At 36.4% G+C, this 12,430-nt stretch overlaps 1 non-coding gene across 1 annotated transcript; it reads right to left on the reverse strand.

Annotated features, from left to right (window-relative positions):
- Positions 1 to 338: 338 nt before the first annotated feature.
- LOC145096664 (small nucleolar RNA R71) lies at positions 339 to 445 on the reverse strand. The gene has a single exon (XR_013704036.1). It is a non-coding gene; the product is annotated as a small nucleolar RNA R71 (small nucleolar RNA).
- Positions 446 to 12,430: the final 11,985 nt, after the last annotated feature.

Genomic DNA, 12,430 nt, shown 5'->3' on the forward strand with positions numbered 1-12,430 from the left:
TACATGACGATACCGGCCCAGGACTCGTGCAACCCGTGATTCCCGCGGCAACTACTTTCGAACTCAAAGGCCCCATACTTGCTCAACTTAAGGAAATTCCCTTCTATGGAAAAGATCACGAAGACGCATACAAACATTTGGACGAGGTCAACGATGTAGCCGACTACTTTAATGTTCCAAATGTACCTCGCGAAACCATTTTACTTCACATGCTTCCTGTCACATTCAAAGGAGTTGCGAAAGATTGGCTCAAATCACTCCCTCCCGGATCCATCACTACATGGGCTAAGATGAAAGAAGAATTTATTTATCATTTTTGCCCTCCTTCGAAAATAGCCAATTTGAAGAAAGACATAGCTAATGTTGAACAACAAGCTGGAGAATCCCTTTATGATGCTTGGGAGAGATATAAAGGTTTACTAAGGAATTTCCCACATCATGATCTTAATAGCCAACAAGAAGTCTCCATTTTCTATGATGGAGTGAATGTGACCACAAGGCAACTCCTTGATTCGCAAAGACTTCTCACTAAGAAGCCACCCCCATAAATCAAAGAACTAATTGAAGAATTCTCTAAGCACTCTAGAGAATATCATAACCTAAGGAATGAGCTAAGTCGGGGGCGGTGAACTCAGTTAATGATAGCATGGCAACAATGATGGCTAAACTAGAGAGTCTGGATCGAAGAATGACTAAGATGGACCAATCCATCCATGCCATTAGGGTCGGTTGTGAGAATTATAGAGGGCCTCATCTCACTAAAGATTGTGATCTTGACGAGAACGGGAACCGGAGGGTGCAAGTGTGCTATTCAAGTGGTGATAGGTATGATGACAATTGGCGAAAACCCAAGAAGGATTGGCTTCCTTATGATGAGTACAGAAAGGCCAAGGAGGAGAAATTTAAGCAAATAGAAAGGGGCTTTTATCAAAAAGAGGAACCAGTGCTGGAGAAGAAAGTTGACTTGGAAGATATGTTCATAAGATTTGTAGTCGCATTTGAGAAGAGGCACAATGATACAAACGCTTAAATGAAAGAGCAACGAAATATGCTTAGAGAAAATCAAGCTATGATGAAGGATCAACAAATTATGCTTAGGAATCAGCAAGCATCTATTCATAACATTGAAAAATAGCTAGGTCAGCTTGCACAACGAATCAACCAAAGAGCACCCGGTGAACTTCCTAGCAATACCGAGCAAAATCCAAGTATGGCGCATGTGAATGCAATCACAACAGATTATGAACCAATTTACACTCCTCTGACCTCTATCAAGAAGAATCCCAACAAGGTGAGAACAAAATAAGTAATTAGCTGGAATTCAAGAAAACCCAACTCGACTCGCTGAGTCGCCAACATGGACTCGACGAGTCGAAGACTTGTAAACAAAAACTGCTCTCTTTTGAAGCCTTACCGACCTTCTTTACCATTTCCGAGCCGAGCCACACCTGATGAGCAGATTCAAGAATATAGGAGGTTTATGGAGCACATAAAGGCACTCCAAGTAAATATTCTGTTTGTTGAAACGATACTACAAACACCGAAATATGGTAGCTTACTTAAAAACCTCTTTACCACTAAAAGAAATATAGAAGAAGTTGCTGAAATAGTGCTGAATGAACTGCCAAAAAAGAGGGGTGATCTGGGGAGCATCACCGTACCTTGTCAATTTGGGAACATAATGACTACATGAGCATTGACGGATTCGGGTGCAAGTATTAATATTATGCCATATTCCTTCTTCCAAAAGTTAAACCTTCCGGTACCAAAGCCAATTCCAATGAAGATTCATCTAGCCAACAAAACGATAATACATCCAACGGGAGTATGTGAATATCTCCTTATCAAAATTGATAAGTTAGTATTTCCGATTGACTTCATAATATTAGACATGGAAGAGGACTCTAAAGTACCAATCATTCTTGGGTGACCATTCTTGAATACCGCTTGTGCCTTGGTAGATATGCGTGAATCTACGCTAACATTAACGGTGGGAGATGATTTGGTAATTTTTGAAGCTGAGAAAAAGGAGAAGCACAAAGAGTCAAAAGAAGATAAGGTTTCATCAATAATTTTGGATGATGAATTGTTAGAGAGAGAGCTTGCTTACTTGCAAGAGGTCAATCCAAACCAATTCTTATTATACTTGGAAGAGAATTCTGATGCCGAGGGAGATTCGGAAGAGACAGAAAGGCTGATGAAGGAAGCTGACTGCAAAGAAAGCCTCAAAAGTGTTGAAGACTCTTTGACTCGCCGAGTCGTACCCGCTGACTCGACGAGTACATGCGAAAAATCCCAATATGATGGAAATCTTAATCTGCAAGCCATTAGTACCCTCTGTGAACCTAATGTGCACGTTTTGCATGTTTACTTGAAGAATCCTATTAAGGAAAACAAGGCTATTAAAGATCTCATCAACTTTGAGGATGCACATTTGGCTTTTCTTGAAACAATTTTGGTGAATGATGCAGCTGTCCAAGAGGAGGATAGAGGAAGTTTGGAAGATAAAGGGGATCCTAAAACTTTGAATGGTGATAATCATAACTTTTCTATTGAATCACATATGCTAGACCAAGAAGAAATGTCAATCAAAAGAAAAAGAACCAAGCCTCGTGCCATTGTCTCTACTACGTGTGAAGTTTTCACTTTCAAAGCACCATATTTTGTAACAACCAAAAAGTCAATCAAGAAAGATAAGAAAGGAAGAGAAACGATGGAGCACGAAAAGGATGGAGTGGAGAAAAATAAGCATGGTAAAGGGAAAAAGCGTAAAGCTGAAGAAATCACTGCAAGAAAGAGAATGGAAGAATTGAAGAGGGCATACAAGAGAAAAATCCATTTGTACAAGACAAAATATAAAGTCCAAAATTTCAAGAAGGAGATCCCAATGGAGGAAGCTGCAGAAACGTAAAGCGGGATGGATTCAGCTAAAGACTCCTAAAAAAAGAAGCGCTTAACGGAAGGCAACCCGTCAATAGAGTTTGCTTTTCTTTTCTTTTCGTTATTAGTTTTTGTTTTGTGTGGATTACTTAGAATTTTTGTTTTCTATCTTCATTATTCATCCATAAATGATTGCTTGAGGGTAATTAAGGCCTAAGTGTGGGGTGTGGTGTTATTTTTAAAGAAGGAATTTTTTTTAGAAAAAAAATGTTTTCAACAGATTAATAGACTCGACGAGTTTATACATTAACTCGACGAGTCCTTCCGGATATATGAACTAATTTTGCGAACTAACTCGGCGAGTCCATATACTGACTCGACGAGTCGGTTTAATTTACTAAAAAAAATAAATTTTACATTTCTGTAAAATTAGGGTTTTAACCTAATTGTTAAACCTTTTCACTTCATATGGTTGACACACCTTAATCAACGTGCCAAGATTCTCTCAAGCAACCCATCCCATTTTTCTTTTAACCTAATTACCCGAGACGCGAGCAAGCACATCACGATCCACCGGTGATCCCGGTCGAAGATGATATACCCCTGGAGTGGTTAAATGAGGAGGGAAGAAGATATCAATATGATTTGGGAAGGGGCTTGAATTTTGCCAACCGATCCTTTATCCAATTGTTTAATCATTTCAACATCCAACATTTGGACGGGGGTCAATTTCCTTATGTTCCTACTTGGGAGGAGAGGATAAACACAAGAAGAAGCGAAGCAAGTGGGAACGGAGCACAAGATGATGATGAAGAGGATGAGGAGGAAGAATATGAAGATTGAAGTTTTATCCTTTTTATTTTGGTTGTGTTAAAACAATTTTTATTGTTTGATTTTGTTTTTTTTGTATTTTTTTTGGTTTAGACAAGTAGTTTAGGATTTGCTTGTGGTGTGTTTTTCCTTTTTATTACATGTTTGTTTTAGTCTTTTCAGAATTTGGATAAAGGGTTTGCACACGAAGAGTCTAGAGAGTCGTTCCATAGAAGCAACGAGTCTAGGCAAGAGAGAATGGAGTTTAAATATCGAGTCTGGTTTTAGGGAGGGTTGAAGAGTGCGTAGATACTGAAGAGGAGAAGGGCATGAGTGTCTTTTTTTGATGTTACTTCAGCACACCAAAAGCCGGATTTGAAGCAGAATATATTTTTATCACACAACGATGGACTCGCCGAGTGCACATACTGACTCGACGAGTCCCAGTGTAATTTCATGATTTTTTCCTTTTCGTGCTACTACTCGGTGAGTCACCTTTTAGACTCGACGTGTCGATTATTAGTCCACCTCTAAAGTTGCTGATTTGATGCTATTTTATACACTACATGACTGCGTTTTCTTTAAGATTGATTCCTGGAATTTTCCAAGGAATTTTCCTGCATATTTGTAGCTAACCACACGACATTTTGACACCCAAGGCATGGATGAATTGTTCCTATGCCTAAAGTCAATTGAAGATGGAGCTTTCAAAGAAGAAAATCAGCCTCGCGACTACTATCCCAGGGGAGTTTGTTCCAATTCTCTCATTATTTTCTTTATCATTCATAGTATGCAATGGGGACATTGTATAAATTAAGTGTGGGGTAGGGGGTTGGTTACACTAGTTAAGTTTTGAAATTTTTTCATTAAAATTGCTAGGGCTAAATTAGAAAATTTTGGTAAAAAGCAATTAGAAACCATGCTAGATTATGTTTGATGATTTCATAAAGACCCAAATGTTTAGTTGACCCAATATAAGTTCTAGTGCATTTGTGGCCTCCCTTTATTCTAGTGAAATCATGGGAAAAACACAACCTCGCTTAGTTTGAGGGATGCGATAAGTTTAGCATCGTGTACTTGAAATGTAAATAGGGAAACTATTATCTTTAACCAATAAAGGTTGAAGTTGAGCGCTCCTGCTTAAGCATGTAGGATTTGAGTGAAAAAAAAGAGAGAATTACAAGAAAAGTTTGAAAATTTTTGGAGCAATTAAAGTGAAGATCAAAAGATCAAAATTCCGAAGATTAAAATAATTGAAGATACCAAAAACCAAAAGGTGGTGAATTCCAGGAAATTAAAGTCAAATTATCAAAGAAGTGAAGAATTCCAAATGAGCTCCATTGTGGTATCGAAAAATTGTAATTTTCTAGTTATGTATGCTCGGGTTGCTCGACCAAAAATACCTTCAGGTTAGGAGGTTTTCTGCGGATGGATTCGGAGGGATGCATAAAATGAGCATTGTTCAAAAAAAGTGGGCGAGTGTTTATGAGGATTGTTAGTATTTAGAATTGAGGGGGGTCTTTAGGAAAAAATTAACAAATGCAAGTCTCCTTAATTATTGAATTTAGTTGATTTTTATTTGCTTAGCTCTTAGTTTCTTAGTTTAAGTTTTAGTTAATTGTTTAAGTTTCTAGTCTTGCAAAACTAGAGAAAACCCCCTTTCTATTACTTGTTTTATTTAGATAATATTAGCATTTATTTTAATTGTTTACCGTTCCCTGTGTTCGATACCCTACTTACTTGAACTGAACAGCTAATTGATAGGTACACTACCTTTCGTGTGTTTGTTTATGTGTCTAAGTTAGTAGGATTAAAACTAGTTCGTTTTACACACATCGAGTTTTTGAAGATTTTAGAAATGATCTTATATGATATTAGTATTTTGTCTTAACATACTAATATCATAATGATTTTAATGCTTTGGGAATGCATACTAAGTATTTAATCAATATGGTGATTAAATAAAATGTGTTTATTTATATTCATAAATTCTGAGACCATATTGGATCCAATTATTTTTCTGTTTCACTTTGCATGTTTTGACTTCCCGAATAACTAGGTTATTCAGACATCCATAGTCAATCATACTTTGGAAGTAAGTAATGAGGTAAGATTGTCATGAATCTGACTGTAGACTGTCTAAGTTGTTTTGGACACAACACAAGTTTGTTGCAGTGTTCATGAGTACTCCTGTAATAAGATTTAAGTATTAGGTTAAACCCACGCTCATCTGAATCACTTCATGGATTTTATCATGAGTGATTGTGAGACGATAATATCTTATATTCTTAAAACAGAGACATGTGAGTTGTGTCTTACAAGTCGGTCGCACATTGATATATGTAAACGCACAAGTAACTTGGTGTTATAAAACATATTGTTGTGTGTGATTTGATAAGTAAGTACAAGCAAGCATTTTAGTCGAATTTTATCCATTCCTTTTACCCTTAGAGGGATAAAAGCGATATTTGTGGTCCCCTCGATGATTTAGTGATGATACCCTAAGCGCTTGGCCAAGCCTGCACTAATTTGATTTGTTCAATTAGTCGATCGTCATAAATCAGAAATCGGGAAACAACAGATGGACAGAGAGAATGATTATGATCCATGTCTCAGTCCATATGATATCTTGTAGAATGGAGGAATATATGATCCCTTATCTAATGGACGCGTCATTCAATAGATCAAAGTTTGACAGCGGCTTTTAAGAGCTACGATTGTTAGTCGGGTTGTGCAGTCATACTTGCAATAATAGTTATTAGACTTATCCAAGTGGGGGACCGGTTGATTAGGTGTCTAAGCCCATAAATATAATTGGTATGTACTTGACCCGAGAGTAGCATGGTCCATTTCGGGTTGCATATCACCAGGACAATTTGATAGGATAGACATGTGAGTAAGAGATTATTTATGATTTATTAATATATTGTGAGTTCTAATATATTAATATGAAATCATATGATTTAATTAGTATTGATCAAGAATTAATTTGGAATTAATTTAGTGATCAAAAGAGACTAATTAAATTAATGGGGACTAATTATGGTAATTAGTTATATATATGGTTTGGCCTTATGATACATGATGGACTAAGTTTGTGTAAGTATCCATAATGATTTAGTCCACTTGAATTATGGATCATGGATAATAAGCTCAAGGGTATGGATTAGGGTTTACCATGACCTTTAGAATATTATACTATATATATATATGATGCCCTATAGCTAAAATCGGCCTACATGGGTTCTAGGAGTTCATAAGAGCCGATTTTGAAGCCAAAAAACTCACTCTCAAGTTCTCCTTTGTCCGAGGTGTAATGTGAACCGTTTGAGGTGCAACATTTTAGGCACTAAGGGGGTGTTTGGTATAGGGAAATGAGAGGAGGGAAATGGAATTATTTCTATTTCCCTTGTTTGTTTATGGTTGAGAAATCCAAAAACGAGAAATAAATGATTTCCCATTCCACCTTTTTCTTTCTCTATCTAAAACGAAGAAATGGAGAGAAAAGAAAGGTATTCCCAAAACCAAGAATCGAAAGAAAAGGCGGAGAATTGAAACTATAGGACATTTACAAAGTGAATATATGAATTTTTTCCAACTTTATTGCCTTTTCCAAAAATTATATCTGATTGGTTCCTTTACGCTTTTTGTTCTGGAATTATTTTCACTATTTATTTGACTTGGGGAATATTTGGAGCGAAGTTCATAATTTGTATGATTGAAAAACAGAGGGCTTACTGCAACTTGAGTTTTTTAATTACCTTGTTTTTCCAATTTATTCTTTAATGTTTGATGGCAATCATCTATGTTAAAGGTTAAAGATGAACTTCATCAAAAGCTAAAAACTAACAATACGAGTATTAAGGATTGCATATTTTTTTATAATTGTATAATCTATCAATATTGGTAAAAAGAAATCAAGAAAACCAATTAAAATATGAATAGTTACAAAATGAATTGATATGTATGTTATAAAAAAATTATTAAAAATTAATTGAGAAAATAAAAAATAAATATATAAAAATACATAATATGATACATTAATGTGTAAATTATAATGATATTGTTTAAAAAAATTCTCGAAAAAGATAATTATTATGAAAAAAAATTCATTTCTATTTCATTTTTTACTACAACCAAACAAGAGAATTGATTCTCGTGTATATTTCTCCAATGAATTCTTTGTTATACCAAACAATGGAATTAATTATTTTTTCTCTAACTGAATTCTCTTTCTCTCCATTTCCATTATCTGCTTCAATTCTTTTTCTCAGTACCAAACGCACCCTAAGTTCTTAAGGCCAAAACTACAAGCTACAACAAGAGGTAATTCTATAACTCATTTTTATGTTGTTTATGTCAATTGTATGCTAGTTTTAGGGTTAATGATTTGAAAACAATATTGCTTGTATAATTAGAAAAAGCATAGATCCAAAGCATTTAGGGTTGTATGTGCACCATAGGATGTTGTAGTATACAAAACCCAACACTCACAAGGTCCAGATCTGAAGCCTCAATCTCTTGGTATGCTCAACACACTCAAAGCCTCAAGGAAAGATGGAATAAGCCCTAAAACTTCTTAAACACAAGATTTGGTCAAAATAACGAGCAAGGTGGTGAATTTTACCTTCAAACAGAAGCTACGGATGGATAAACACTAGATCCAACAGTCCATCCTCTTTCTAAGCCTTAATACTCTTCTCTTTTCTTCCAAAAGTGCACTAGAATGCCCAAAGTTAGCTCTTCTTTCTCTCTTGAATCAAACTACACGATTAGGGTTTCACACAGAGGAGTAAGGTGACATGGGAGGCGGAAATGAGAGCTTAAGATCCTTTAAATAGGACACAACCCCGGAAAGTTAGGGTTTCCTCTCACGGTGCCAACTCGTCGAGTTGGTCGTAAAACCCACGTGGCCAAAGCCTTCCCTACTCGACGAGTTGAGCATCCAACTCGTCGAGTTGCTCAGAAAACAAGCAAGAAAATCAATTAAATATAGCACATGGGAGTCGGGATATTACAAATCCATTCTATAAGCCAATGTCACTGACCAAGTTTGATAGTCAGACAAAGTCGAGAGGCATTAAATTTGCAAATAAATTAGATTAAGCACTCTTAGTTTAGTTTGTTTTAAACTTGAGAACTTTAAGCAGTATAAGTCTTAATTCGATTTGGCTATTATTAGGTGGAGATCTTAATATATAATGGAGATCGGTCATTTCACTTATCTTATCACTGTGTTGTCCTTTTGCATGTTTGGAACACACTTCCCGAGTCTTAATTTACTCAAACGCCCACAAACGGTCATAATCTTGGAAGTAGGTAGTTATTCAATACTATCGTGGGTATTGGCGGATTGACCAAGTGACTGGTCATAACATAGATATTGCGCTAACACTCATGAGTACTTAGTAGAGATTTAAGTATTTGACCAACCCGCGCTTAGAGATTACTCCATGGATCCAGTCATGAGTAATTCTAAGACGATAATATCTTCTACTCTTCAAACCTTGATACATGTTGGGTTTTCCTCCATGATTCTGTTATGCATTGTTCTACTCCAACATTGTTCGTAAAAAGTAGTTATAAAGGGTATGTCCATGTGTGGCATGCGTAAATAGAAAAAAAAAACTATGTATTCAAAGTTTATTTGTTCCTTCTGCCTTAATAGGAGAAGCGATATCTATGGGCTCCTCGATGATTCGCGTTGACATCTAAAGTGCTTGGTCGACCCTTACTGGAATTCATGTGTTCAATATATATATATATATATATATATATATATATATATATATATATATATATATATATTTGATGACTTGTCCAAGTGGGAGACTGTTGGAAAGTGTGTCCAATGTCATTAACTATTGGTGATATTTCTAATATTAGCAATGTCCTCTTACGTTGCTCTCAAGACTCAAATTAAGAAGAACAAAAAAAGGAGGAATTGGTTTATTAATTATTATAGTCTAATAATTAACTAGAAACTAACTAGAAAAACAAATTTGGAAATTAATTAACTGTTTAATTAATAGAAGGGTTGAATATCAATTAATCAATAGCTGATTAATCAGAAATATTCCAGAACCATAGACAGAAGGGTGGTGGATGAAAATTCCCTTAGGATAAGGGGAATTTCGTTCTTAGGTTTATCCTCCCCACATGGGCTTGAAGATAAAACCATGGAAGGCATCTAAGGCTATAAATAGGGCCTTAAGGATTCATTATTCCTTGCTCATTATTCGCTTGAATTTTCCGCTGCTTCTTTCTACCTTGTTGTGGAGGAACTCTCCTTATAATTTGTCTGTGAAATCCCCATTTTCACGGCCAGAAAAGACCGATTATTGTTTATGCTTTATAAAAAAAAATCAGAGTATCTCTTTTAATAAAAACGTTGCGGAATTTGTTCCCAGAAAAACATGATAATTTCATTATCAAAGCATTTCCGAAGAAATGTATTTTTATTCATTTTAAAACATTTTAGGATGTCATCATCAATACAGAAACATAAGCATAAACAGAACTTACATTCATTTACACTGGTGATCTATATCTCTTTTAAATCTCTCAATGTAAAGTAGCTTCGTATCGACACTTGTGATACAAATAAACTGAGTGGGTCAGGTTGGGAAACCTGATGAGTACATAGGGTTTTCAACCCACAATAAATAAGTTTATTAACTTTATCAAACCAAACAAACCCGATTACCCGTTCACGTTATCCTCACTTTACGTCCCTAAAACATCTAACACTAGAGACATAGTCTAAGGACTATCATCGGGATGGACACTACTGCTAAGGGGATTCCTTAGCAATAAATGTCCTTAACGCAATCATGTGGGGGATGGAGTACACCTGGTGAGAACACAGTTCAAATAAACACACAGTTCGAATAAACACCTACAGGTTGCGAGCCTGCTAGTGTTCCATTGGACTGTCTAGAATAGTCCGTGGTCGTCATCTATACTCCGCTAGATGAATGGATCATCAATAACATCTAAAAGAGGCATCTCATTATTTTATTTTGTCACACAACAACTAATACATCTACCCATGTTTTACCCAACACATTTTGTAGATATAAAATACATGTACAGTTTAAATAATTGAAAACATGTATAAAACGTTCATCCAGCATAGATAGAAAGTATTCAGATAATATGCACACATAGCACGTAATTTATATAAAATACTTCATATCTATGTGTAAGCTGAAAGTAACTATGCACTCACTTGATAAGGTGGTGAGTCGGCACTCGGACAGCACTTCGTTACTCTTAAAACATTTATCCCTTGACGAAACCTAGTATCATTACCACTAGAGTTTAGTCTAACGCTTGACAAGACTAATTTAATAGTCTAGCTATTATTACTATTATATAAGCGTTAAACAATACTTATATAACCCATAATAATAGCTCAAATACTCCTTATAAGGTCCTAATAACAATACTATATTGAAACATAAGCTATACTAAAGACAGGATAGGTACAACTCACTTACAGCGGGTTTTCTCGAAAACCGGGCTTCGCTGGAGCAGCGTTCCCGAGCCGAAAGGCTCTTTTCTCGGGGCTTCGGGAGCCTCGGGGCTTCCTTCGGGTGCTAGGGGGTTTACCTAGGCTTTTAGGGGGGTTAGGGAGCTTAGAGAGAGAAACTAGAGAGAGAAAGTGAGGTTTGAAGGTGTGAGGAAGTGAGGGAACCCGGAACCTCTATTTATAGGGGTGCTGACTGATGGACTCGCCGAGTAGGAGGACCTACTCACCGAGTTGGGTCATGTGGCAGCCTTCTGGTGGTGCCACGTGTCCAATTCTGGTGGTGCCACGTCACCCCCTATCGCGTATCAGCCTTCAAACTTAGAAAAATTATAACTCTTGCATACAAGCTCCGTTTTCGACGTTATTTTTTTCAACGTGTAGGTAAAATCAAGATCTACAACTTTCATTTAGACTATGTCGGCTAATTCTCGACCGATCTCAAATTTAACAGTAGGAGGCGTTTAGATTGTTAAATGACCGCGAAGAATTCGTAACTCCTTCATACGAACTCCATTTTCGTCCATCTTTTTACCGTTGAGTTCCTATTAATGAGATCTTCAACTCTCATTTAGGTCGCGTAAGCCAAAAACCGCTCGAACTAAAATTCGCGTTTCGGGTCGTGCACTGCTAAGCTAAATCTTAGAAAAATCATAACTTCCTCATACGAAGTCAGATTTGGGCGTTCTTTTTTTGTATGTTCTTGGTTTAACATATACTACAACTTTCGTTTAGATTGCTAAGGCTAAAAGTCGCTCCATCGTAAATTTACTATTTACGCTTCCCGGTGTCGTGCCGGTTTTGCCGTAAAACTTCGACGGGTCATAACTTCTTCGTTATAACTCGGATTTCGGCGTTCTTTATTTGTACGGAAACCTTGAGACATATTCTACAACTTGGTTAAGACTATTTTTTATAAATAATATTTTGCCGAAAAGTCATTTTCGACACTTATTGTCTCTAAATTGACTAGCCCGGATCTGCGGGCGTTACATTGTCCCATCCTAATTATTTTGATTCTACTCTTTTGAGTTCAATGGGTGTGAACCAAGAGAGGGATTCAGGTTTGGGTCCTTTGCATCCAAACAAGGTGTCATGCATGAGAGCTCAAGCAAGAATGTCTTTGGCTGCAAAAGAGGTATGTGATTCTTCTGTGTAGTTTTGATTTCTAAGGTAGATGTAATTAGTATAAAACCATAGATCCTTGGG

Source organism: Lactuca serriola, chromosome 3, assembly GCF_051521515.1.
Source record: "Lactuca serriola cultivar US96UC23 chromosome 3, Lser_US96UC23_V15, whole genome shotgun sequence".
Classification (NCBI taxonomy): domain Eukaryota; kingdom Viridiplantae; phylum Streptophyta; class Magnoliopsida; order Asterales; family Asteraceae; genus Lactuca; species Lactuca serriola.